This window comes from Xenopus tropicalis, chromosome 2 (assembly GCF_000004195.4).
Source record: "Xenopus tropicalis strain Nigerian chromosome 2, UCB_Xtro_10.0, whole genome shotgun sequence".
Taxonomy (NCBI): Eukaryota; Metazoa; Chordata; class Amphibia; order Anura; family Pipidae; genus Xenopus; species Xenopus tropicalis.
This window is the reverse complement of record NC_030678.2, coordinates 55,983,193-56,006,887: the sequence shown is the minus strand read 5'-3', so window position 1 is coordinate 56,006,887 and position 23,695 is coordinate 55,983,193. Positions and strand designations below refer to the sequence as shown.

Sequence of the window (23,695 nt, the reverse complement as noted above, 5' to 3'; positions counted from 1 at the left end):
CAGACACCAGTTCTTGGAGAACAAATATCATACAAGAAACATCTCATAAACACAGTCTAACATAACACAAATGTTTGTATAACAAACAACCAACTCTTAAAGAACCATACACCGTAACAACCCAATAACTGCGCAGCGCAACTGGCGCCGCCAGCTGCCATTCTAGCCCGGAACCACCTACCCAACAACACTCACCTCCTGATCCACTTACTTACCCCTGAGGTTCCAGGCATGCCAGCCCCAATTAACTGTTAAACCCCCTTCCTAACCTAACCATTGTTTTCGCCAAACTCAATCACCGCCTTCGGAGAGTGGGTGTTTTACTGTGCTGCCTAAAATGGATTGAGAAGCGGGAACGGTTTCTTACTATTTATACCCTTGCTGATGCTACTCCCTGCAACTTCAAATCCACCAATCCCCGCTAACTGGGAGTGGCTACGTCTGCCCTATGGCTCTGTCATGCCCCTGCTTCCCTACACTTTGGGCTACTAGTGTGCCATAGACAATAAGGTGGCAGCCTGTATCCATGATAAAGGAAACAATTGGTGTCTGACAGAAGCATAGGGCTTTTGTGTCTGTTTTTACAGTTTGCACCTTGCCCCCTTCATTCATAAATGAACCCTTCTATCTTTGTATTTTCTGCAACAATATTAATCATGATCATTTTCCCAGACTGCATTCTGGCTCTGGTGTGTGTGCATTGCCAGTCTCCCACACTCTCGTGCCCCCTGGCACTTTTTAATAGCAAATGTTTTATATCTAATATTCTGATTTACAGTCATTCTTATCATCTACTGACACAGCAAAGAACATCTAGATGTAGCATCTGTAGCATCCTCAGTATACTGCTTCTTGCTTTATTATGTTCTTTGTATATGGAAAAATCCCCCATAAACTTTTAAAATATAAATATATTTTATAGAGTCTTATCAACTGATAAACTGAAGGACAAAAAGGCAGCCCAACACATGCCTGTCATTTAAAGGAGAAATATTTGTTTTTTCACATGGATAAGATTTCTTTCCCTGTGTAATGTGCAAGAGAATGGTTTTGATAAATATTAGACTTGTATTTACAATGTGAAGAATGATGAGCAGCAGAGGCTTGTCTGCTTAAAATACACTGTATTTTATTACTCTGTTTATGCTAGGGAGCTTTAGCTTATGTTTCTCAATCAGAGCATTCATATTTTCTGTTCCCACAAAGCATTTTGGAAAACCTGAAATGTATGTTTTGAAATCCACAATCCACCCATTCCAAACATACAAGGATACCATATCTATATGGTCTAAAAGTGAATAAAGAAAAACTATATATTAAAACAAGATAATCAGAAGTGTGGCCCATTTGTCTTTAAAACACCTTGGGTGAGGGGCAACACTGAAGGTCTTGTAACCCATAGAAATCAAATATATGTGGCGACCAGTGAAAACTATCTATCATTAGCTGCTATGGGTAACTAGACCTGATGTTTTATTTCATTGCTCACTTGTTATACTACCTGCTTAAAACACAGACCAATATCGTCACTATATAAAGTGAGAATATATAACAAAGTTGATATCTTATGAGGTTTGCAAATATGTTCAGAGAATGTACCTGATTGTATATCAGGCTGATGCTATAAAGGGGGTAGTATAATAAGAGAGCATACACATTACCACCTTTTAGTCCTTCTTGGAATGCTGCCATATGTAACATTTAACCATTCTTGTAACCATGCTTAAAGTACAAATTACAGCACTTCTCTGCAGCCTTCATCTATAGGGAGAAGCTTGTATTAGACCACGCTTCAGGAAGAAAGCTACAAGTTCATTGAAAGATGGAGAAGAATGTTTTTCCTACTACTTAACCTATCAATAAACACCAGGAATGTTTAGCTATTGCAGTATGTAGAATGAAAGATTTGCAAATTCATGTCAGGGTTCCTCAAACCACTATGGAATAAAGTAACACTGTTTATTGTTACCAACGTACAGAGGAAGCAGACACCATGGCCGCCAAGGTGACCCACATTTTTTTTATGAAGAGTTCTGCTGGGGGACAGAAGCCTGGGAGAAAAGCTTGTGGTGGGTCCCGGGCCCCCTTTGTCATGTCACTGCAATTTATACATTATGACGATACAATGCTATCATGTAAGGTGGTGGCTCCATATCTGATGGGGGCTGGCCCTCTTGTGGTGGCTGAATAAGGGGAACACAGTCTGAAGACAAATTAGGGCAAGATTTGGGGATAATGCTTATTTGCTCTCCTAGAGACTCCTGAAAGCCCATGTAGGTGGGCTGAACAGTTCTACCTCTTCTTTAACATTTAAGAAAATATAGAAGGTCCTAAAAATTTGGACATAACTTGTAACAGAGTAAATGTTAACATATCAGACCATAGAACATGTCTGAAATAACAGCCCTTGCTGACATATCAACTACTGATTTTGAAGCTCCTAGCATGTGGCTTTACCAATATTTGGTCACATTAGCTTCAGTTCATTTTTTGTATCATTTTCAAGGTTATTGTAGGTCTCTGATTTTTAGCAGCTATCTCTGTTGAGGAACACATCTTCCCATTACTATTGTCTAGGGTTCATTTACAAGGACATCAAGCCAGAAGGCAGGGTGCAAAGTACTAAAAATGCAGCATTGTGTCTGCTTTTTGCACTTTGCACACTGTTTCCCAGATATATTATATTTTCCATATTTTTGCATGAGCGAGTGTGATTTTGATGCATTACTTAGAAGTTCAGAATCAACTTAAATGCTCTAGCAAAATCACAACTGACAAGTATTCCGTAGAGGAATAACAACTGTTATTAACTTTATAATACAGCATAAATCAGAATACAATTCTATGAGAAAACAATATACAGTACATTGCTCCTTTTAAATTATGAATGCAGAAGCGTAAAATACTGCACAATGAGTAAGAACTCTGTTCACAATGCAATTAAAGTCAGTATAAATCCATCACTTGTGTTCATAATAAACTGGACTATTCCAGTTAAACTTGAGCAGTACCAGACAGCTACTTGTAGCACATACCTGTTTCAGTGAGGCAAGTTAAACTGTGGAGAGCTTTTTCTTACGAATGCTAGTGCAAATGCCAGGTTGGAATCAAATTAGAGCACACATTGACACTGCTTAGAAATGTACCTGATCCCATACTGTCCATACTGACTGCTTTGCATCTTGCAGTGAATGCCGATGCACCTGCCTTGCATGCTATGTTTGTAGTTACATTTTAGTAGTATTCAAAGAGACATAGGGCCCGATTCACTAAAGTCCGAAATAAGGAGTGCTATTTATAGAATGCGTTAAAAATCTTATCACTTCTTATTTTTCGCTCGATTCACTAAAAGGACACTTGTCATAATTAAAAAGCGATGTTCTTGGCGTTATTTATCTTGCGACGACATATTTTCAAGCAATATATTACGCAGCGCACAACATATTACGCAGCACGTTGCTTGAAAATATGTCGTTGCAAGATAAATAACGCCAAGAACATCGCTTCTTAATTATGACAAGTGTCCTTTTAGTGAATCAAGCGAAAAATAAGAAGTGATAAGATTTTTAACGCATTCTATAAATAGCACTCCTTATTTCGGACTTTAGTGAATCGGGCCCAATATCTGTAAAACTAAGTGTATAGACTTCTTTCAAAAGGTTACATACTAACATTTTGGGTGCCTGGTTAGTTTTCTTGCACCATGGCCCTTCCCTCATGGGCAGCTATAACTGGTGGAAATAGAAATACATATGGAAAGCAAAGGCACTAGGGATGACAGAACTTTTAGCCTGGTAATACCTACTAGTAAAATCCCTACTAAAATTTTGGCATGCTAAAAACACAGCCTGACATTATTGTTTCACAATTGATGTCTCTATGCCAACATTGACAAATCCAATATCCCTATGTCAAAATCAACGCATCCAATATGCCTGCATTAAGATTGAAACATCTGACATCCCTGCGTCAAGGCATTACAATGGCATCTGACACAAAACTCGGTGCATCCTCAGGACCAGCCTGACAATAACACCTTAACCACAATGTAATTTTGTTTGTTTCAGCACAGCAAAATGGGCCAGTTTAACTCTTACTTATCACTAATAGGCGCTGTTCCCTTAGATAATATTAATGATATTATTTCTTAAACTATATCACTGTTACCCTACAGGGCCCAAATCAGTAGAAAAGCATGAAGCACAATCAAGTTACAGTTTGGAAAAGATTTTTTTTTACACATATTGATAAGGGGAGCTTAAATAAATGCACCAAACAAAAGAAACTTTACCCCAAAAGTCTTAAAATCTTGACCCTATATGAAATATGTCTAAAAAAACTGATATAACTATTATCATCATCATATACATAAAAATGGTTGTCAGATGCTATAATGTATTTTATAGACACAAAGCAGAAGAGGTGAAGGGTTATGTGGTCTTAAGGGGCTAACTATGCTCTACTCACAAATGATAAATCAAACACAAATATAACTGTATCGGTGCTGAAGCGAAAGGTTTGGAGAGGGTAAATGTCATTCACTGCACATTGAAAAAGTTTGCTCCAGTTCTAAAAATAAAATGGTATTTTATGCATTTCTTCTCATGATGTCAACCCATTCTTATAAAGCTGTGTGCATGAAGCGGTTCCAGCCGTAGATTTTGTTGCACAGTAAAAGTAACTAGCAGACTCAAAGCTCCATGTGCTGATAATTCAACCAATAAGAGGCCGAGATATCACATTCCTGGCACTTTAAACATAAAGTATTTTTGAAAAAACATGCTCCTTTAAAAAAACTGTGTGCATGTGTGTGACAGATGTAATTTAATACAGATAATTGTACAGAAGTAGGTCAGTGTCAGCTTGGAAAAATAACTGGAGTTTATCATGCTCAAATGGAACAAGGTGCAGAGAGACAGGGGCAGAGTGTAGTGTGACCTTTATGGAACTCTGGACCTTAAAAAAGGACTCTGAAAATGATTAATAGAGCTGGAAATATTGATATCTTAAGCAATCAGAAGCCATTTCAAGCACCTCCTATAGTGAAATAATTATAAATATGAAGGTAAAAGATAGATACATGACTATGGGCAATATGTGGCACTGGTCATTTGTCAGATTATCAGAGAGCTTAAATAATATGGTTCTGATTAAATTCTTTTTTTTTTGCTGAGTACTGATCTGTTGTAACTGGGAAGGGCACCATATGTGTCTGTACACTGGTCATGAGAGGCTAAACTGAGCATATTCAATAAATGTTAAAGGGGTTGTTCACTGTTAAATTAACTTTTAATACCATGTACAGAATGCTAGTTTCAGCTTTTTGCTTAGCAGCTCTACAGTTGTGAAATTTCAGCAGCTGGTTGCTAGGGTTCAATTCAACCTAGCAACCAGGCAGTGGTTTCAAATACAGACAGGGATATGAATAGAGGAGACCCTAAATAGAAAGTAAAGTAATAAAAAGTAATAATAACGTGAAGTTTCCTGCAGGGGAAAACTTTGCGTGACTTTGCATTCCCAAAGCGATGCAAAGGGTGATTTTTTTTGTTGAGCTGTTACTCGCCTGCAATAGCAGCTGTAACTCGCTCTCCATGGGTTCTTACCCTAAAAACCTGCTCCTGTGATGTTAATATATAATAAGCTTACTCCCACAGTCAGTAGTTTATGGGGCTCATTTACTAAAATTCGTTTTTTTTCTGGCATTGAAAGTCGTATGAACTCAACATGGTATAAATTTGAATTAAACTCGATCATTGCTGTATTAATAAAATGCTATATTCTATTCCTCTACTATTCTAAGCCTCCATAGGACTCATTGGTACTCGACAGATCAAACCTGTTAAATTTTATTTTACAAAAAAAGAAAGTCACAACATTTTCTTATTGAACGATCGAAAACGGCGGGAAAACCTTTCCGACTTTGATCCTTCTGTGCATGATTTTGGAAGCCTCCCATAGGACTCAATGGCACTCTGCAGCTCCAACCTGGCCCAAGGAAAGTCTCCCATAGGAATCAATGGCACTCTGCAGCTCCAACCTGGCCCAAGGAAAGTCTCCCATAGGGCTCAATGGCACTCTGCAGCTCCAACCTGGCCCAAGGAAAGTCTCCCATAGGGCTCAATGGCACTCTGCAGCTCCAACCTGGCCCAAGGAAAGTCTCCCATAGGGCTCAATGGCACCCTGCAGCTCCAACCTGGCCCAAGGAAAGTCTCCCATAGGGCTCAATGGCACCCTGCAGCTCCAACCTGGCCCAAGGAAAGTCTCCCATGGGACTCAAAGGCACTCTGCAGCTCCAACCTGGCCCAAGGAAAGTCTCCCATAGGGCTCAATGGCACTCTGCAGCTCCAACCTGGCCCAAGGAAAGTCTCCCATAGGGCTCAATGGCACTCTGCAACTCCAACCTGGCCCAAGGAAAGTCTCCCATAGGGCTCAATGGCACTCTGCAGCTCCAACCTGGCCCAAGGAAAGCCTCCCATAGGGCTCAATGGCACTCTGCAGCTCCAACCTGGCCCAAGAAAGTCATGATACCGAAGCTTGAATGAATCCAAAACTTTCGTACTCGGCGCGACAATACGATTTTGTCGCACAAATTTTGTCGCAAAGTACGAAAAAACTGCACAAATGTACGAAAAAGTTGTGCAAAGTACGAAAAAGTCACAAAAAATAATCATGCAGGCACGTTTCTACATACTGCCTTCTCCTGGACACTACACACATAACACTGTCTTAAAGCCAAAAAATGAGAGGTTTTAATCTTTACTCAAGGAATTATGGGCAGAGCTTCATTCAAAGCCATATATCCAAACTTGCAGACATCCTTATAAATCTCCTTTGATCTCATCAGTGCAAGCTGCAGGCTGTGCTGAAAAGTTGCATAAAAAACATCTTGCCTTTTACATTGCCTTTCACATTGCAAAAACACTTATGCTTATCAGTATCTATGACCAAGCAATTCCATTTCTTTCCATAATTAAAGTCTTTATCTTGTGCTAATAGCATCACCCTACTGTTAAATCATTTTTCCTTTAGACTTTATTTTCCACAGAACAGTTATTCACACTGTCAGAAAAGAAAGAATAGCCAGACTGAATGTTATCAAGCAGGAGCGCAGGAACAGAAATATCTCTTTCATAGCAGCTTTTGCTGAGAACATTAGTTCAATGTGTAGTAAAGGGGTGACATTTAAGAGCAAGATGAACTGTCTTGATAGAACAGCTACCTGATAAACCATTTTAAATGTATTATTTACCTAGAAGTATCTAGACACACTTTGAGTCCCTATGCTCAGTGGAATGCTTATGGTATTAACCATTTGCTTTAATTGGTGGAGCCTCTTGCTCTACTGCCTGCTCTAAGCTAAGTCACAGGAGCAAGCCCTCAGTCTAACTAGACCTTGTTCTATGCCAATTTTGCTTTCCTGAGATGAAAAACTTTCCACAGGGCATTTCTTTACTGGGACCTACCATCCACCCTACTCTACCAAGAAGCAAGAAGAAAACTGAAAACTCAAAAGTCCAGGAACCCCTCCCACTTATTTTTATACATAACCCACCTAAAAATTTAGACTAAAATGCCTTGATGTCATATGTCTGTCAGGGCACACAGAGCAAATTTCTGCCAGGCAGCCATTCCCCACTACTTCTGTGGCATGTACAACACTACAGTGCACAAAAATCTCCCCCTGCCTGGAGCAGTCACCATAGGTTCTTACTAACCTACCCCTGAATGCTATTGTTTCCTAATTGCTGTAAAATCATCTCCCCTAACTTCATGCCTGGCCCACAGGTTACCCTTGTTATCTCCTATCCATAGGTAACCCCTAACAAGGCGCAGTTACCCCACCTGGACTGGATTCAGAGATCTGTCCTGCATTTGTTAGGCCAAAGACAAAGTTACATTACCTACTTCCCTATGTAGCCTCCCTGTAGCCTCCCAACCTGCTAAAAAAGTACATGTTGCTGTAAATATTTTCATTGAATTATTTTTCACCTTCTTACAGACGGATGCTATGTAAGGTTGTCACCTGTCCGGTTTTGACCCGGACAGCGCGGTTTTCGGAAGGGCTGTCCGAGTCAATACCTCCTACCCAGTTTCCCAAATTATGAAAACCAGACAGAACTTAGTAACATTGACGCACTCAGTGTCATAGCCCCGACAGCACAACCCCGCCCCTTCCCCCGTGATGCCCCACCCCTGCGCCCTGCCCGGCTAAGAAAGCAGGCAGAGGTGGCAACCCTAATGCTGTGCCTGCCAGTTCACACGGAACATGAGGTAGAAGACAGCAGTTTGCTCTCATCTCTGCAGACAGGTTTACACTAAAGGTGCCCATACACAGGCCGACTATAGCTGCTGATATCAGTCCCTTGGACCGATTCGGCAGCTAATCGGCCCGTGTATGGGCAGAACAGAGCGGCCTGGCCGACCGATATCTGGCCTGAAATTGGCCAGATCTCGATCGGCCAGGTTAGAAAATCCTGTCGGATCGGGGACCGCATCGGCTCGTTGATGCGGTCCCCGAACCGACTGCCCCATAAGCTCAAATGTAATCCGATTGTTTGGCCCCAGGGCCTTGCTACCCGATATCGCCCACCCGTAGGTGGGGATATCGGGTGAAGATCCGCTTGCTTGGCGACATCGCCAAGCGAGCGGATCTTATAGTGTATGGGCACCTTTAGGGGTATATTTATCATGTTGTGTAAAAAGTGGAGTGAAACATTACCGGTGATGTTGCCCAGGGCAACCAATCAGCAATAAGATTTCAATAGTTAGAAAACTAAAGCAAAGCATCTGATTGTCTGCTATCAGCAACATCACCGGTAATGTTTTACTCCACTTTTTACACAGCATGATAAATATACCCCTAAGAGGTGTATTTATTAACACTGGAGACAAATATCACCAGTGATGTTGCCCATAGCAACCAATGAGCAACTAGATTTTAACGGTCACCTTAATGTTAGAAAACAAAAGCAAAAATCTGATTGGTTGCTATGGGCAACATCACCGGTGATGTTTGTCTCCAATGCTAATAAATATGTCCCTAAATGTGCCATTAACCTTAGGCAGCTGAATAAATGGCAGTAAATGGAGACACAAGTTAGCATTGTGAACTTGCTTTGCAACAGAGCTGACTGAAAAAATGCACTAGGGCCACTTCCTGAACAGCAGAGCAGATTTTTTGCCTAAAAGTGTTGAATCAAAATAATATAGACCTCTTCCTACCAATAGAGATATAAGAAGCTTTAATGCAAAGAAAGGACCAGTGACGTGCAGTCATTGCTTCAGTAAAAGAGCGTGATGTTTTTTGGTTCTGGATTGCTATATGCCTAGAACTCAGGCATAGATATATATTTAAGGCTACCAGCACTTTCTTCTAGAATTCAGAACAAGATATCTAAAAATCGTATAGTTTGGGAGTATTATTTCACATTATCTGACTTATGTTGTATATAGTGATGGGTGAAATAATTCGCCAGGCATGGATTCGCAGGGAATTTCAGTGTTTCGCTGTTGCCGGATTTTTTTTGAGAAACAGGTAACAAAATGCGCCACGAGAAAGTTTGGCGCATCAAAAAATCCGGTAAAACAAAACGGGACAGATTCACTCATCAATAGTTGTATACTTACCTGAAACTTTACACATGTGCAATGACGTCATTTTATTTTTATTGCATTTTTTGGCTTATATGCCCTTTATAAATAAATTAACAAGAGTTAAACATTTCCCAATATCATAAGATTCTGCCTGGTAATTTTATTTTATAAATCAAGTTGCTTTTCAGTATAATTGTTTTGTATTGACAGAAAGGCACCTTGGAAACTCTGTAGAAGATTCAATTCTTTGCTGGCTATAAAGGTATGTAATATCATAGATATACATAACTTTAAACTCAAAAATAGTTAAGAATTGCAACTTCTGCAATAAATTAGGGACAATAATAGGCCTCACTGGAACCGTAAGACAAGTAAGAAAAGCCTGTTGCTCAGATGTCATTTGACCAAGGGTTCAAAAGAGGTTAAGTGCTATTTTTGACACCCATCATCTACTAATATTTATGGACTCCTTAGGCAGAACATCAATTAAGAAGTGGAAGTAGTTTGGAAATTTCAAAGATCTCTACAGAGGGATCATCTACCACATAACAACATTTATCATGAAGCAGCTCTTTCAAGAGTATTTAGAGACTGCATTCATAGAAACCTTCTGCACAGTAAGTAATGGCAAAGAGTGTTCAATAAAATATGGACTGTTGAAATCAATTATTTTTTTATAAAACATATTCATTTTGAGGAATATGGGCTAGAAAATATAGCTTGATGCAGTTTCCAGTCTCCTAACTAGACCTGCAGGGGTGCCTTATAAGGTGAGGCTGCGGGCTGCCTTGTTATCCTGTACTGCAGCCTCAGATCTCACCTATGCTTGTGGATTCCTTTACTTGTGCTTCTTAGATGTTCACACAAGACAGAGGGGCCCCCAGGTAGACTCCTAGTCTTGCTGGGAATGATCTACAAAAAAACTTCAATAATTCAACAAAAAGGAACCACACACACACAATCTGCAATTGGCACTTACAGTGTCATGTAATAAAAGGTGCAATCAATAGCATTAGCAACCAATCAGCAGGTAGCATTGACCGGTCACATCTTATAGCTTGCTTTGATTTACTGCACACTTTACTACATATGGAGGATAGTCTGTTATTAGCTGTGGATGTGACTGGTGAAGGTGCGATGGGAAAAAATCCTTCTTTTTTCAGTGCATCTTTACTATATGCATCTGAAGCTAATAATTACAAGTTGTTTCTGTGATTTCGACATTGAAACTTTATACAGATACTCTAATAGCACTACACTAATGTATTAATATTGGAATGTGGTCATAGCAATTCATAAAACTTATATAATAAATTATTTCTAGAAGATTAGAAAGTCTAAGAAGCTAGCAGGCTATAACACAAAATTACTATGGGTGACCATAAAGTCCCTTAGGACCATAGAGATTATGGTCGCTTTGTGATGCCCAACTTGCACTTGCACATAAATGGCCCTATTTATTAAGCAGTGTAAAAACGGACACAACATTTGTTGTAATTTGATGTAATTTATTTACACGTTTTTTCTTCCACTAGAACTTACATAAAATGACAGCAAAATTCACCATTTATTTTACACAGCTTTTTAGGCCATTTTGTCAGTGAACACAGCATAATAAATAGGCCCAAAGTGTTGTAGGCAGGAGCTACAAGATTTATTTTAACAGCTAAATGAACCATAGGCTACAGCATACAAACAAGGAGGTCCTGGGCAGTCTGTTTTGCTCCTGGCTCCACCACAAATGAAGATGGCTCTGGCCAAGTAATGGGCTCATTATAAGGCCTAACTTCCTGAAGTAATGAGAACAATCATCTCTACCACTAAACCAAATACACTGTGTGTAATTTACAAACATATGCTTCTTGGTTAGCGCATTTCTTCTGCAGCCTCATTTTTACTGTTTATGTCTCTGACAACTAGAAGTTACCTTTAACCATGACTATATAGAGTTAATATAAGAGGACGAAAAATCTGCTAACACGGTTGAGTGAATTTACTCTCTAATGAAGAAACAGTCAAATGCTTTTTATTGTGTTTCTGTTAGTTCACTTTAAATGTAGTTATCAATATACAGTGTATTAAACTTGAGCAAATAAAATGCACCTTCAAATAGATACAGAAAAAGAATGTTGTGTCCTATTCTAAGTTACATTTGCTAAGCAGGACTTTGTAATTCAACCTGGCTTTATTTCAACATAAGCTACACTACATTAAAGTCCATGCTTTGATGCAAAAACTATATTATTTTAGTAGTGGAATTTAACCTATGTAAATCAAAATAGCTATCCAGTGAAATGGTCATAATTTATATGAATGAATAAGAACCAACTGATCAAAGATCACTGCATAGAATATCTAGTGGAGGCATGATCTATGGTAGAGACCATCAACCTGTAGTTCCCCAGCTGTTCCTGGACAACAACCTACATCATCCTGTGCTGAGGACAGGGGGGGGGGGGAACAATTCAACAGCAGCTGGAAATTCATGCAGATAATTGACCTTTGGTTTATGTTGGCACTGCATTGCTAATGAAGTAAATACCACAGTTTGTGTGTGGGCTGAAGGATGGTCCAGGTGCAGAGCTGGTGCTCAAGCTGAATGTTACTGTGGAGGAGGGCATATCTGGGGTGAAAATTAGTTATTAGCACAAAAAAAGCTTGATTTATGTACTGTTGAGAAATTTTCAGGGTAAGTTTTCACAATGAGATGAACTTTGTTACAGCACATAAAAACAGTGGGGCATAGGTTAGGAACTATCTGCAATCTGTAGGGTGCAAGTGGGCATTCTCTTAAATTAAAGTTGCAAAAGATTAAGGATTATGATATTTAAAGGTGTTTCTGGTTGCTAGTAGCCCCATTAATAAAAGCATAAAACTGTAAGGGTAATAAATTACAGGTGAGCGCCTTCTGTTGCTGTGGGTTACCAGAACTGGACCAAATTTTGCAATCACATAAGGCACTTAATTTACACTTAACCATTACACCACACTGAACCCAGGTAAGACACAACATTCAGAGTATCACCTGCATTCGGCAGTTCAGTGCCATGGATACAGGCCACATAGAGAACCCTTGAGGTGGAGCACATAATAAGCCATTGCAGGAGAATGCACTTGTGTGTAAGAACCCTTTCTCATTTGTTTTTAAACTTCATGCTTAATGCTGAGTATTGTCATCCAAGCAAATACACACAATGTGAATATTCCTGACTCACCTGCACAGTAGCACAGTTTGTCAGCATAGCTATGTAACTGCACAATATATGTACCACTAAATTATTTTTATAATTTAGTATGTTATTAAACTGACATACAGAAGGGCAAAACAGACAAATTTACTCAAGACTTATGGGGACATTTTTAGAACAGTACTTTATGCTATGAAAACCATACATGTAATAAGTCAGCAAACAAAAGTTTCAATTTAACCACAATATTAGTAGGTATGGGATCTTTTATCCAGAATGCTCAGGACCTTGGGTTTTTGGACAAGGGATCTTTCTGTTATTTAGAGCTCCATACCTTAAGTCTACTAAGAAATCATTTAAACTTTAATTAAACCCATCAGGATTGTTTTGCCTTCAGTGAGGATTAATTATAGCTTAGTTACAATCAAGTACAAGTTTCTGTTTTATTATTACGGAGAAAAAGGAAATCATTTTTAAAAATTACAATTATTTATTTATTTATAAAGTCTATAGGAGTGACCTTCCTGGAATTTAGAACTTTGTGGATAACAGGTTTCCAGATAACGGATCCCATACCTGTAGCAAAATTATACAAGCTACTTTGCATATTGCCTGGTTTCTTGCTAACATGCAAGCATGCTATACCCTAGGTATGAAACAATAAGAGATGCACTCTTACTGAATGAATAACACAATTATCCTTATTCACTTTGTAAGGCAAAGCCCACCGGTTTCCAGTTGCATCGATCCCCAAATCTGAAACATCTGCAGGAAACTCTACTTTGAAATCTTTCATGACTGAAATTTACAATCTAGAAAATGCAACGACATGTTCATTTACTTAGAAATGTAATTGCACTGCCAAGGGGATTAAGCTACTGCTGTGCATTTTATTATATACAGTGGCGTTCTTTTGCATTGCTACAGTCCTTGCTTCGCTTAATGTCAGATCTTGTTAGGGAATGTAAGCATCATGACTGTGAAGTAAGAAATTATATTATTACTTTTAACAAAATTGTTGCTGCACTCAGTGCCATTAAAGGAAATAGAGGGGGTAAGTTTTAGTCCTGGTAACAACAGAAGGAAACCATAAATCACATGACATGACTGATTTTATTTTACCTATAGATAAAAGCTTCAGGGTGGACCTTCATCAGGACAGAATGGAAGCTAAATCCTTGCCCCTAAAACTACTGACAGATATATATACCTTATCTATATCTCATTTCTGAGAGGGTGTAGATTACAATTTGTTGCTGAATTACATCTAGAAATTGTCAGTAAATGATACGAATGGAATAAGAACAAATAGAAGATTGCACATTGAACAGACCCCCCCCCCCCATACACACACCCCACCCTGATTCACATATAGGACAAAATGAACCTGTATATTTGTACATAAGAGAGTATTCCACTATATATTTTAACAGGATATTAAGATATGTTGAGTGGGGAATGAGACAAACCATGCAGGCCTATTAAGTACACAGCTAGAGTGGAAGCGATTGAAGTGCTGCCCATTAGTGAACCAGTTCAATGTCGAGCACGTACAGACAGACAGCTGCTCACAGGGCTCATAACCTTTCTTTATTGTTCTGATAAGTTAGAGGTGGGGCATGAGAGGGATTCCAAACATAGCGCATGTTTATACAGAAATGTTAATATGTTCCACACACTCACACACATAAAAAGGAAATAACAGCTGATCAGAATCAGACCAGACAGCGAGCTCTGACAACACTCATTTGGAGATCTGTGGAAAATCCAGGAGAGCTGCTCACCCACAGGGAGGCAGGAATAATCTATCTACAGCTGGTCTTTTATCTTGGTATTATCAGAATTTATGCATCCAATGGAAAGTCCGAAATATTTATCACCAACAGTGCCAGTGTTTTATTGCTAATGCCTTTGTCTGTGTTTGAGAAGACAATTGAATTCAAAGCAGCATATAACTAAGATAAATATAGCTACATGGTCTTCTTATGTAATAACTATATATATGTGTTATGTTTTATATATAAATATATATATATATATATATATATATAGATGTGTGTGTGTATGACTTTTAAAAACATTTTTGCTTTTTACCATTATATTATGCTGTATATTTTATATTAAGCCTGAGTACTGTATCACCAAATCCATTACAATTTCTACTGTAAAAACTGTACTCTATTTTTGCAGTCGGGAAGCCTAAACAGATTCACATCAACAGACTTATGCCATTTTTTGAAAATTCTGGTATGAGATACCATATACATACATCTCTAAGGACATGTTCAGGTTATGCTGTAACGTATTGGAATTCTTCTAAATGACACAGGTCACAGCCGGGATTATTTTTATGGACCATTTAGATAAGCACACAAAATCTTATCAATGGGTTAAGCTGGGCTAAAACCAAACAGTAAGTATATTAATGGTCATATCAAGCTAAATTTAGCACAACTCATCATTAAAATGTTAATTTCCCAAAACATGCAGATTTCAGTGGCAAGCTAAAATGTTGCTTTAATTAAAGTCAGCGCCTGATTCTGTAAATTATAGTGGCATTTGTTAAACAATTGTCATTAGTATGTTGAATTATTCTAAAAAATGTACAAAAGTAGCAGTATCTTACCGTCTTTTGTTTTTTTGTTTTTTTTTAAGAAAGTGTTCGGAAAAGGTTTCGTACTCCCATACTTTGTCCAGTTGTATTTTTAATCAGAGTGCTGTTTTCTCCTCCTACACACTGCATCACGCTAGTGACATTCTGGGAAAGAGGAACAGAATTCAGATGTCTTCCATACTATGCATCCTCTCTGCATGGACTGTCTAATACCTGGAATTCAGCATCCCTATCTGAAATACACTGACTGGCCACTTCACACTTCAGCATTTGTTGTGCTGCATGAACTAAAGACCACTACTAAATATACTCCTCTGAGGTACTGCCAAGACAAACACTGTAGATTTCCTCGTAGCCGGCAGCCAATCACAGACATATGTGAAATCCCCTCTAATCCATAACCAGTGCAGATGAATCCATGACAAGCTCCCCTAACATTAATATAAATATTATTGTATAAATTAAAAGTGATGCCGCTCAATATGACACGCTTAGCTTAAAATAAAGTGTTGCCTATTGTTAGTGTCATCCAAGATATTCAGGCAGATAAGCAGGACCACAGTCAGCTTGTAGTTATAACAGCTATTCCTTAACTCCTTTATTTAAACCACTAGTATTCAAGCAGTTAAATGACAGATGGCGGTAGCCACATCAGCAACCAATAGTTAACTTTAAAAAAATGTACAAAAGCAACATACAGAGCATATATCCATAATATAATAAATCCATGTGCATAAAGCAAATATCATGTCTCCCCACTAATTCATAGACTATAATAATTAAAACAAATACAGTCTATCACGATGAAAGTGATACGTTACTAATCCCTGTTTATACCTGAAAGGAATAACAATTAAATATTTTTTACTTAGCAGCCTGCTGATACCATGTTAGTGAAATGGAATTTGTGGCCCCCAGCTGTTGTACAACTTTACTTCTCTGCCACTGTAGTGAATGGATTCTCTCTGCCACCTACCTCAGAAGTGTGCATCCACAGTCTCCTTTCCCATGTTAAGTTCTGCAAAGCAAGAAGCTGGAATATCCGGGCAATGCTGTTGTTCCTTTCTCTCCGTCACTTTGCTTTCCTTTTATTTATTTCTTTCTTCCAAACACAGGGGGGGGGAAAGGGAACTTGGAGCAGACGTTTAAATAGAAGAGTGAGGTAAAGAGAATGTCAAATGGAAACGTGCCATTGCCCTCGTATATCAATCAGGAGAGCAGCAGCAGTTCCCCAGCAAATGGGAATTCCACAGAAATATGAAGCTCTGTTATCTGAGAAATCACTAAACACAATTTGCTGAAATGACCACAAACCAGATTCACATGTTTATGATCCTAATAATGGAGACTCTTTAACAAGGAAAGGAATGCACTTTCTTCTAATCGGTTAAAGGGCCACTAATTCTAAAAAATATAGCGTCATTATCTGAAAAAAGGAATGATGTAACAGTTGCAGACATATATATAAGAGCTTCCATACCTTGATAGAGAAAATGATATATGAAATTGCAACATCTGTTTCTTTTAAGGAAAGCATCTTTCCCTCTATGCCCTGCTCAGGAAAATGGACCTGTCCAAAAACAGGAAGTGAGGGGGTACAGCAAAATTATTCCCCCATGTTTCTTTGACTGATATTATTCCTAAAAATCATTTTGCTCATGGATAAAGGTAATGGAACATATCACAGGTGTTCACTTTGCTTACCAGACCAGCCCTTTTACCATGGCTACATGGTGATTATATCCCGAAAGGAACAAGCTAGCTACATCAGGAGGATAGGGGCTGGCAAAAAGCCTGTCATTAGATGAGCACACAATTTCATCCCAGGTATTGGAAAAATGACTGATAGTGGCAAAACTCTAGTATCCCAGTATGTAATTTCCCCTTTATGACTGAGCTGTGGGCCCTTTTGAACCTGTACCTGCAGCCCAAGTGGTACTTTGCCATGGAGAGAATATACAAGTGGAGTCAGTAACACCCTACCGAAGTTACATTCTCATTCAACTTGTAAACATTTCAAAAAATTTAAATGTTAAAGACTGGTTTAATAGGGGGTCATCTCAGAGACCCCAAAAACAAGTGCAAAAGCTCTAAGGGGCACACTTCAAGGCCTGCTATACAGGCTATATGTCTCCCCATCCACCCCTTATGAATACAGTGCTGCCAAACTCAGACAGCAATGTATTCATTGTGGGAACACAGGTTTCTGTACTGCAGCGAGACCTGCAGCAATTTCCTAAAGTGCAGAAAACATTGTCAGATTAAAACAATGCCTGTGGTGGAGTAGCACAGAAACCGTATACTGTTTTTTCCCTATAGTCTACTATTGTGGGATGCATTATGTAAGCAAGTGGCTCTTCCTTCTGGCTAATTACCATTGTATGAACAATTTGCTGCCAATGCGATTCATGCAATGCAAATGAGGAAGAAATGCACAGAAGCATCTGCAAATCTCTGCAAGGGAGTTATGTAGGCAGGGGTCAGCGACCCACCTCCTCCACTCAGCACAGTACCCAACATATTTAAGACATAAATAAAACTGGTGATTTCTGTTAAAAAGTCCCTATTAACAAAATATGTATTTTGCCAATATGTACTTGTTAAACAATGTTAACAAAAACATGGATAACCCCTTTAAGAGACTTTTACACCATAAAGTAAAAATGTTATACTGTTTTGTACAAAACTAAATAAAATACTTCTTGGAAGCAACAGTCCAATTTATAAGATACAAGTTTTCATACTCTAGGGGGCACATTTACTAATCCACAAACGTACGAAAAGCGTCGGAATACGTTTTTTCCGTAATGATTGGTATTTTGCGATTTTTTTTGTAAATTGTCGCAACTTTTTCGTAGCCGTTACGACTTTTTCGTAAATTGTCGTGACTTTTTCGTAGCCGTAACGACTTTTTCGTAAATTGTCGCAACTTTTTTGTAGCCGTTACGACTTTTTCGTAAATTGTCGCAACTTTTTCGTAGCGTTACAACTTGCGCGAATTGTTGCGACTTTTTCGTAGCCATCGCGCCAAGTACAAAAGTTTCGGATTCATTCAAGCTTCAGTATCGTGACTTTCCTTGGGCCAGGTTGGAGCTGCAGAGTGCCATTGAGTCCTATGGGAGGCTTCCAAAATCATACAAAGTCTGAAAGTTTTGCCCGCCGTTTACGAGCGCTCAATACGAAAAAGTCACGACAATATACGCGCAAGTCGTAACGGCTACGAAAAAGTCGTGACAATTTACGAAAAAGTCGTAACGGCGACGAAAAAATCACAAAAAATACGAAAAAGTCGCAAAATGTTCGTTTCCAATTCGAATTTTTCCCATTCGGATTCGTGGATTAGTAAATGTGCCCCTAGGTGTGCAGAACACCACGAGTGAAATAATTTCCACCTAAGTGCCACAGTGTATCTGTTTTCTCTTCTACAAGGTGAGCCCTATAGCCCTTGAGTGGCAGCCCACATGTCTCCATTGTAGCTTATTTATATAACCTGCTTCTGAAGCAAACACACACTTTTCACCAGTGAAGGGGAACAGCACATTAGGCCTAAATGCATATAAATGCATTTCATTTTTTTGTTACATGCCCTTTAATAATGGAAATGATTTTTCAACCCTTTCATCTTTCAACTAATAAAATGACATGGGTTAAAAGCAGAGTAGAGAAAGGAGCATGTAAGTAACTAAAACATGTGTTTTTAATATGCTCCAGTCATTGCAAGAGCGTAGGGGTTAAGTTAATCTGGCACTCTTTCATACAGTTTAGCACCTTCCTCCAGCTGCATTTTTCTAAAGCAAATATGTTTTAACCATTGGGCTTTCTCTGTGCCTTAGGCAAGTTGGATTACATCCTTGGATCTACACAATGTTGCCACTTACCTACATCTCTGTTAAATTATGGAAATAAAATTGCCTTGTAAATAATACTGAAAGTATGGAAATAATGCTGACGGGTGTTTTCACAAATAAATAAGAGGTAGGATTTCTTAAAGGGCCATTAACAACAAGTTTGAAAATTATTCATTTGACTTGACTGGGGATGAAACAAATCCAGGAATTGGCTGAATCAAATAATTCTTAGTTTATAGCCAAATTAAATACAAACCCTTAGAGCCCTTAGAATTCTAAGCAATATAAAAATAAAGGCAACAGGCAATGTCAGTTTGGTCCTACAGGAGGACCTGACCTCAAGAGCCATAAGCGCCACTGACTGTCCTGACCACAGCCATCAATAACATCTGTCACATGAGTTACATAGTTACATAGGGTTGAAAAAAGACCAGTGTCCATCAAGTTCAACCCTTCCAAGTAAACCCAGCACACCTAACCCACACCTACCAATCTATACACTCACATACATAAACTATAAATACAACCACTAGTACTAACTGTAGATATTAGTAACACAATAGCCTTGGATATTCTGATTGTTCAAGAACTCATCTAGGCCCCTCTTAAAGGCATTAACAGAATCTGCCATTACCACATCTCTAGGAAGGGCATTCCATAACCTCACTGCCCTCACTGTGAAAAACCACCTACACTGCTTCAAATGGAAGCTCCGTTCCTCTAATTTAAAGGGGGGGCCTCTGGTGCGTTGATTATTTTTATGGGAAAAAAGAACATCCCCCATCTGCCTATAATCCCCTCTAATGTACTTGTACAGAGTAATCATGTCCCCTCGCAAGCGCCTCTTTTCCAGAGAAAACAACCTCAACCTCGACAGTCTCACCTCATAGTTTAAATCTTGCCACTGGGCAGATGACATTCGAGCATAGATCTAGGATGGTGGGGCCCATTAGAGCCGGGAGCCACTGGGATGTCTCTCCCCATGGCCCAGTCTGACTCTGTTTAGAGGTTGTGGTTTGCTTTTGGTTTTTACTCCAATATGAACACGTACGTTACAGTTCAGATTTGTTCCAGTATTTGAAAGGATCTTTGGGGGAGGATTTACTATTTGGCTGAATTCAACACCTGGAGGTATTTATAATTAAAGTGATCATGTTTTTTTAATAAATGGTGCTAAATTTGGAGCTTAGAGTTCAAGCAAGGAAACTTTCTGTGTAAATGCTTTTATGGCACGTTCATTTAACACCATGTTCATTTATATGTATTTAAATAATGTAATGTACTGCTGTTCTGCACTGATAAAAAAAATGCACGTTTGCTTCAGAAACATTATTATAATATATACAGGTATGGGACCTGTTATTCAGAATGCTCAGGACCTGGGGTTTTCCAGATACGAGATCTTTCCATAATATGGATCTCCATAACTTACAGTAAGCCTACTGAAAATCATTTAAATATTGAATATACCCAATTGGATTGTTCTGCCCCCAATAAGTTAAGTTATATCTTAGTTGGGATCAAGTACAAGGTACTGTTTTATTATTACAGAGAAAAAGGAAATCATTTTTAAAAATTAGAATTATTTGCCATTAATTGAGTCTATGGGAGATGGACTTTCTGTAATTCTTAACTTCCTGGGTTTCCAGATAAGGGGTCCCATACCTGTATATAAATAAGTTGCTGCGTAGCCATGGGGCAGCCATTCAAGCTGAATAGGACAAGCAGGCTCATGTTTGCATAGTAGATAACAGATAAGCTCTGTAGAATACAATGGGTTTCATTTTTAGACAGGAGGATATCCAGGGTAAATTGCCATTCATGGATTTCTACAGGACATTTATGACATTGTTGCCAAGAAATTGTTTATTTGTAGGTGCTGAATTGACAGATATAAATTTAAATGTAAAGAAATTACTTTACTGGTCCTTTAACATACCTTGCTCCTTTAAGGTGGCCATACACCCACCGATAATATCGTACGAAACCTCGTTTCGTACGATATTCGGTGCGTGTATGGTATGTCGGCGAGTCGACCGAAATCGCAGGAGGCTGCTGATATCGGCCGACTCGCCGATCGGACCAGTTGGAAAATTTTGATCGGGCGCCATAGAAGGCGCCTGATCAAAATCTCCCTTCAGAGCTGAATCGGCAGAAGGAGGTAGAAATCCTAATGTTTCTACCTCCTTACCTGCCGATTCAGCCCTGAATGGTGTGTGGCACATCTGACGATGTTTCGTGCGACCATCGCCACGTGTATGGCCAGCTTAAGAGGACCAAGCATCAAGAGTTCATACAAATAATGCACAACACAGCTGAATATTACCATGTGCAGACCTGAACAATGTATTTTTAATAAGCATCTTTTCATTGTCGTCTGGGGCCATTAACTGTCTTAGAATAGTGTGAGATATAATTTAGGAAGGCGGTCCCTATTTATAAACTGTACAATCTGGAACGTCTTTTAAAAACATAACTCTGAAACTCTAGTTATATAAAAATGTATCATTTTTCAACATGTTGCTATTTCAATTTCCAATTAACTTACAATTTACAAAGATAATGACAATTTATGTGAAAATTTCAACATCTCTTTTTCTACCTCAGCTCTAAAAAATCCACTTTTTTCTAGGCGGCTAAACAACTTTTTGCAAAGTTAGCTAAAAATAATGAAAATGTTCCCACTCCACAATAGCTTTGTCAAAGTCACTGGCACGCTATTCAAGTAGTATTGTTTCAGTAACATTAACTATTTTAATTACATTTCCATTGCAATATCAACATCTATTTGGACAGGAACCTTCTGATGCTGTATATATAGAAAAACATCCAGCATTCCCAGCCTTAAGTGCAAGCAGGAACACAAAACATGTCAGGCCTGGTTTCCAGGTTGAAGAAAATGCCAAATCTGGCTTCTGGTAGCACCAGTTATATGGTTACTTTGGTTTAAAAAATGACAATGAATATGGAACTTACACATGGGTTATGGAGCTGTTGTATCAGGGGTAATTTCTATTGGGCAATTTTAATCGCAATGCTAAGGCAATTCACATTTTGCCTAGTAATTGCCAATCCATTTTCGCGCACATTCAGTGACCTCATTTATATCAGCTCAACAGAAACAAAGACAAGCTCACAATGCCCCCACTTACTGTCCTAGTAACCCCTGGGCTTAGTCTAGTTCCACATGTTATCAGTTAATGCATGTGCATTATGACTGGAGGAACGTCGCTTTGTTTCAAGTAAATTAGCATAAGCACCGACAGGCATTTTTGTAAACCGACTGAGAAAAGGCAAAACTAGAATGGGCATATGTTGGATTAAAGGGTAACTCTGCCCAAAAATAATGACAAATACTGCTTTCAATTAGGGATGCACCGAATCCCTAATGCTAATTAGGATTCGGATGCGGTTCGGAATTCGGTAGAATCCATCAGGGTGGGTTTGGGGGTTCAGCAGAACCCTAAAAGGTGGGTTCGGTGCATCCCTACTTTCAATGGCAATTACATTTACAATTACCTCCATAATCATTTTAATTTAACAGGTGCAGTATTAAAAATCGAGAATACAGGATGTCTTGTCAGTTTTTTGCTTTATAGTGACAAGCACAAGACTTATGCAGTCCGGGATGCCTTCTTTGACCCCTCACACCCCACGCAAATATGAAGTAAGTGGTCAGGAGAAATGTATTCATTGATTTAAATGGGGCATGAACCTTCCCCAAAATGTCCCTATTACCTTGTGCCTAAAAGTATTGGGGCTTGGCCCAGAGAGCTGTGCAAACGTTGTAATAGGCCAGGTTGCTTTAAGAACCCACTCCTGATGTTGCTGGGCTATATCCACTTAATGAACAAGAATCTTTGATTGAGAATCCTACCTCCCCTTTATAAATTAAGCTACCGGTTCTTTTTTCATCTGTTTTTTATACCTTGACACCTGTGAATATTTTGTATATAGTCTCTTTCACATTTTTCTGTATGTTGTGCTATTTCATTTTCATATATGTAGCCTCTTAAAGCAGAGTCTTACCTTCATCTTTAGCCATAGAGACCCTCTTCTTGCTGGTTTCAGTCAGGCTCCTACCACATAGGGGCCGATTCATTAAAACACGAGTTCGAATCCCTAATTGGAAAAATTCGAATTGGATCCGATAATTTCTAAAGATCGCAAATATCACGAAAATGCTTACGAAAAAATCGTATTAGTCACGATAATATCGTATTGGCCATCCGAAAGTCACAAAATTTTTGCACCGCACAATTGTAAACAGCGGGAAAACCTTTCCAATTTTTTAGCGCAAGCGTACAAAAAAGTCACGCAAATGTACGAAAAAGTCACGCAAGCGTACAAAAAAGTTGCATGGCGTACGAAGAAGTTGTGCGGGCATCGAAAAATTCGGTGAAAATACGCTCGGAGCGTTCGAGAGTATTCATGGATTAGTTAATATGCCC

At 38.9% G+C, this 23,695-nt stretch overlaps 1 protein-coding gene across 1 annotated transcript in view; it reads right to left on the bottom strand.

The window, feature by feature from the left end:
* ndp (Norrie disease (pseudoglioma)) overlaps positions 1–16,629 on the bottom strand; it is a 42,109-nt gene extending 25,480 nt beyond the window's left edge. Inside the window, exons 1-2 of the mRNA XM_002932791.4 lie at positions 16,373–16,629; positions 15,409–15,540 (exon numbers count right to left, since the gene is read on the bottom strand). The gene's annotated coding sequence lies outside the window, so the exon portion shown is untranslated. The remainder of the gene's footprint in view (positions 1–15,408; positions 15,541–16,372) is intronic.
* Between the last annotated feature and the right edge of the window lie 7,066 nt (positions 16,630–23,695).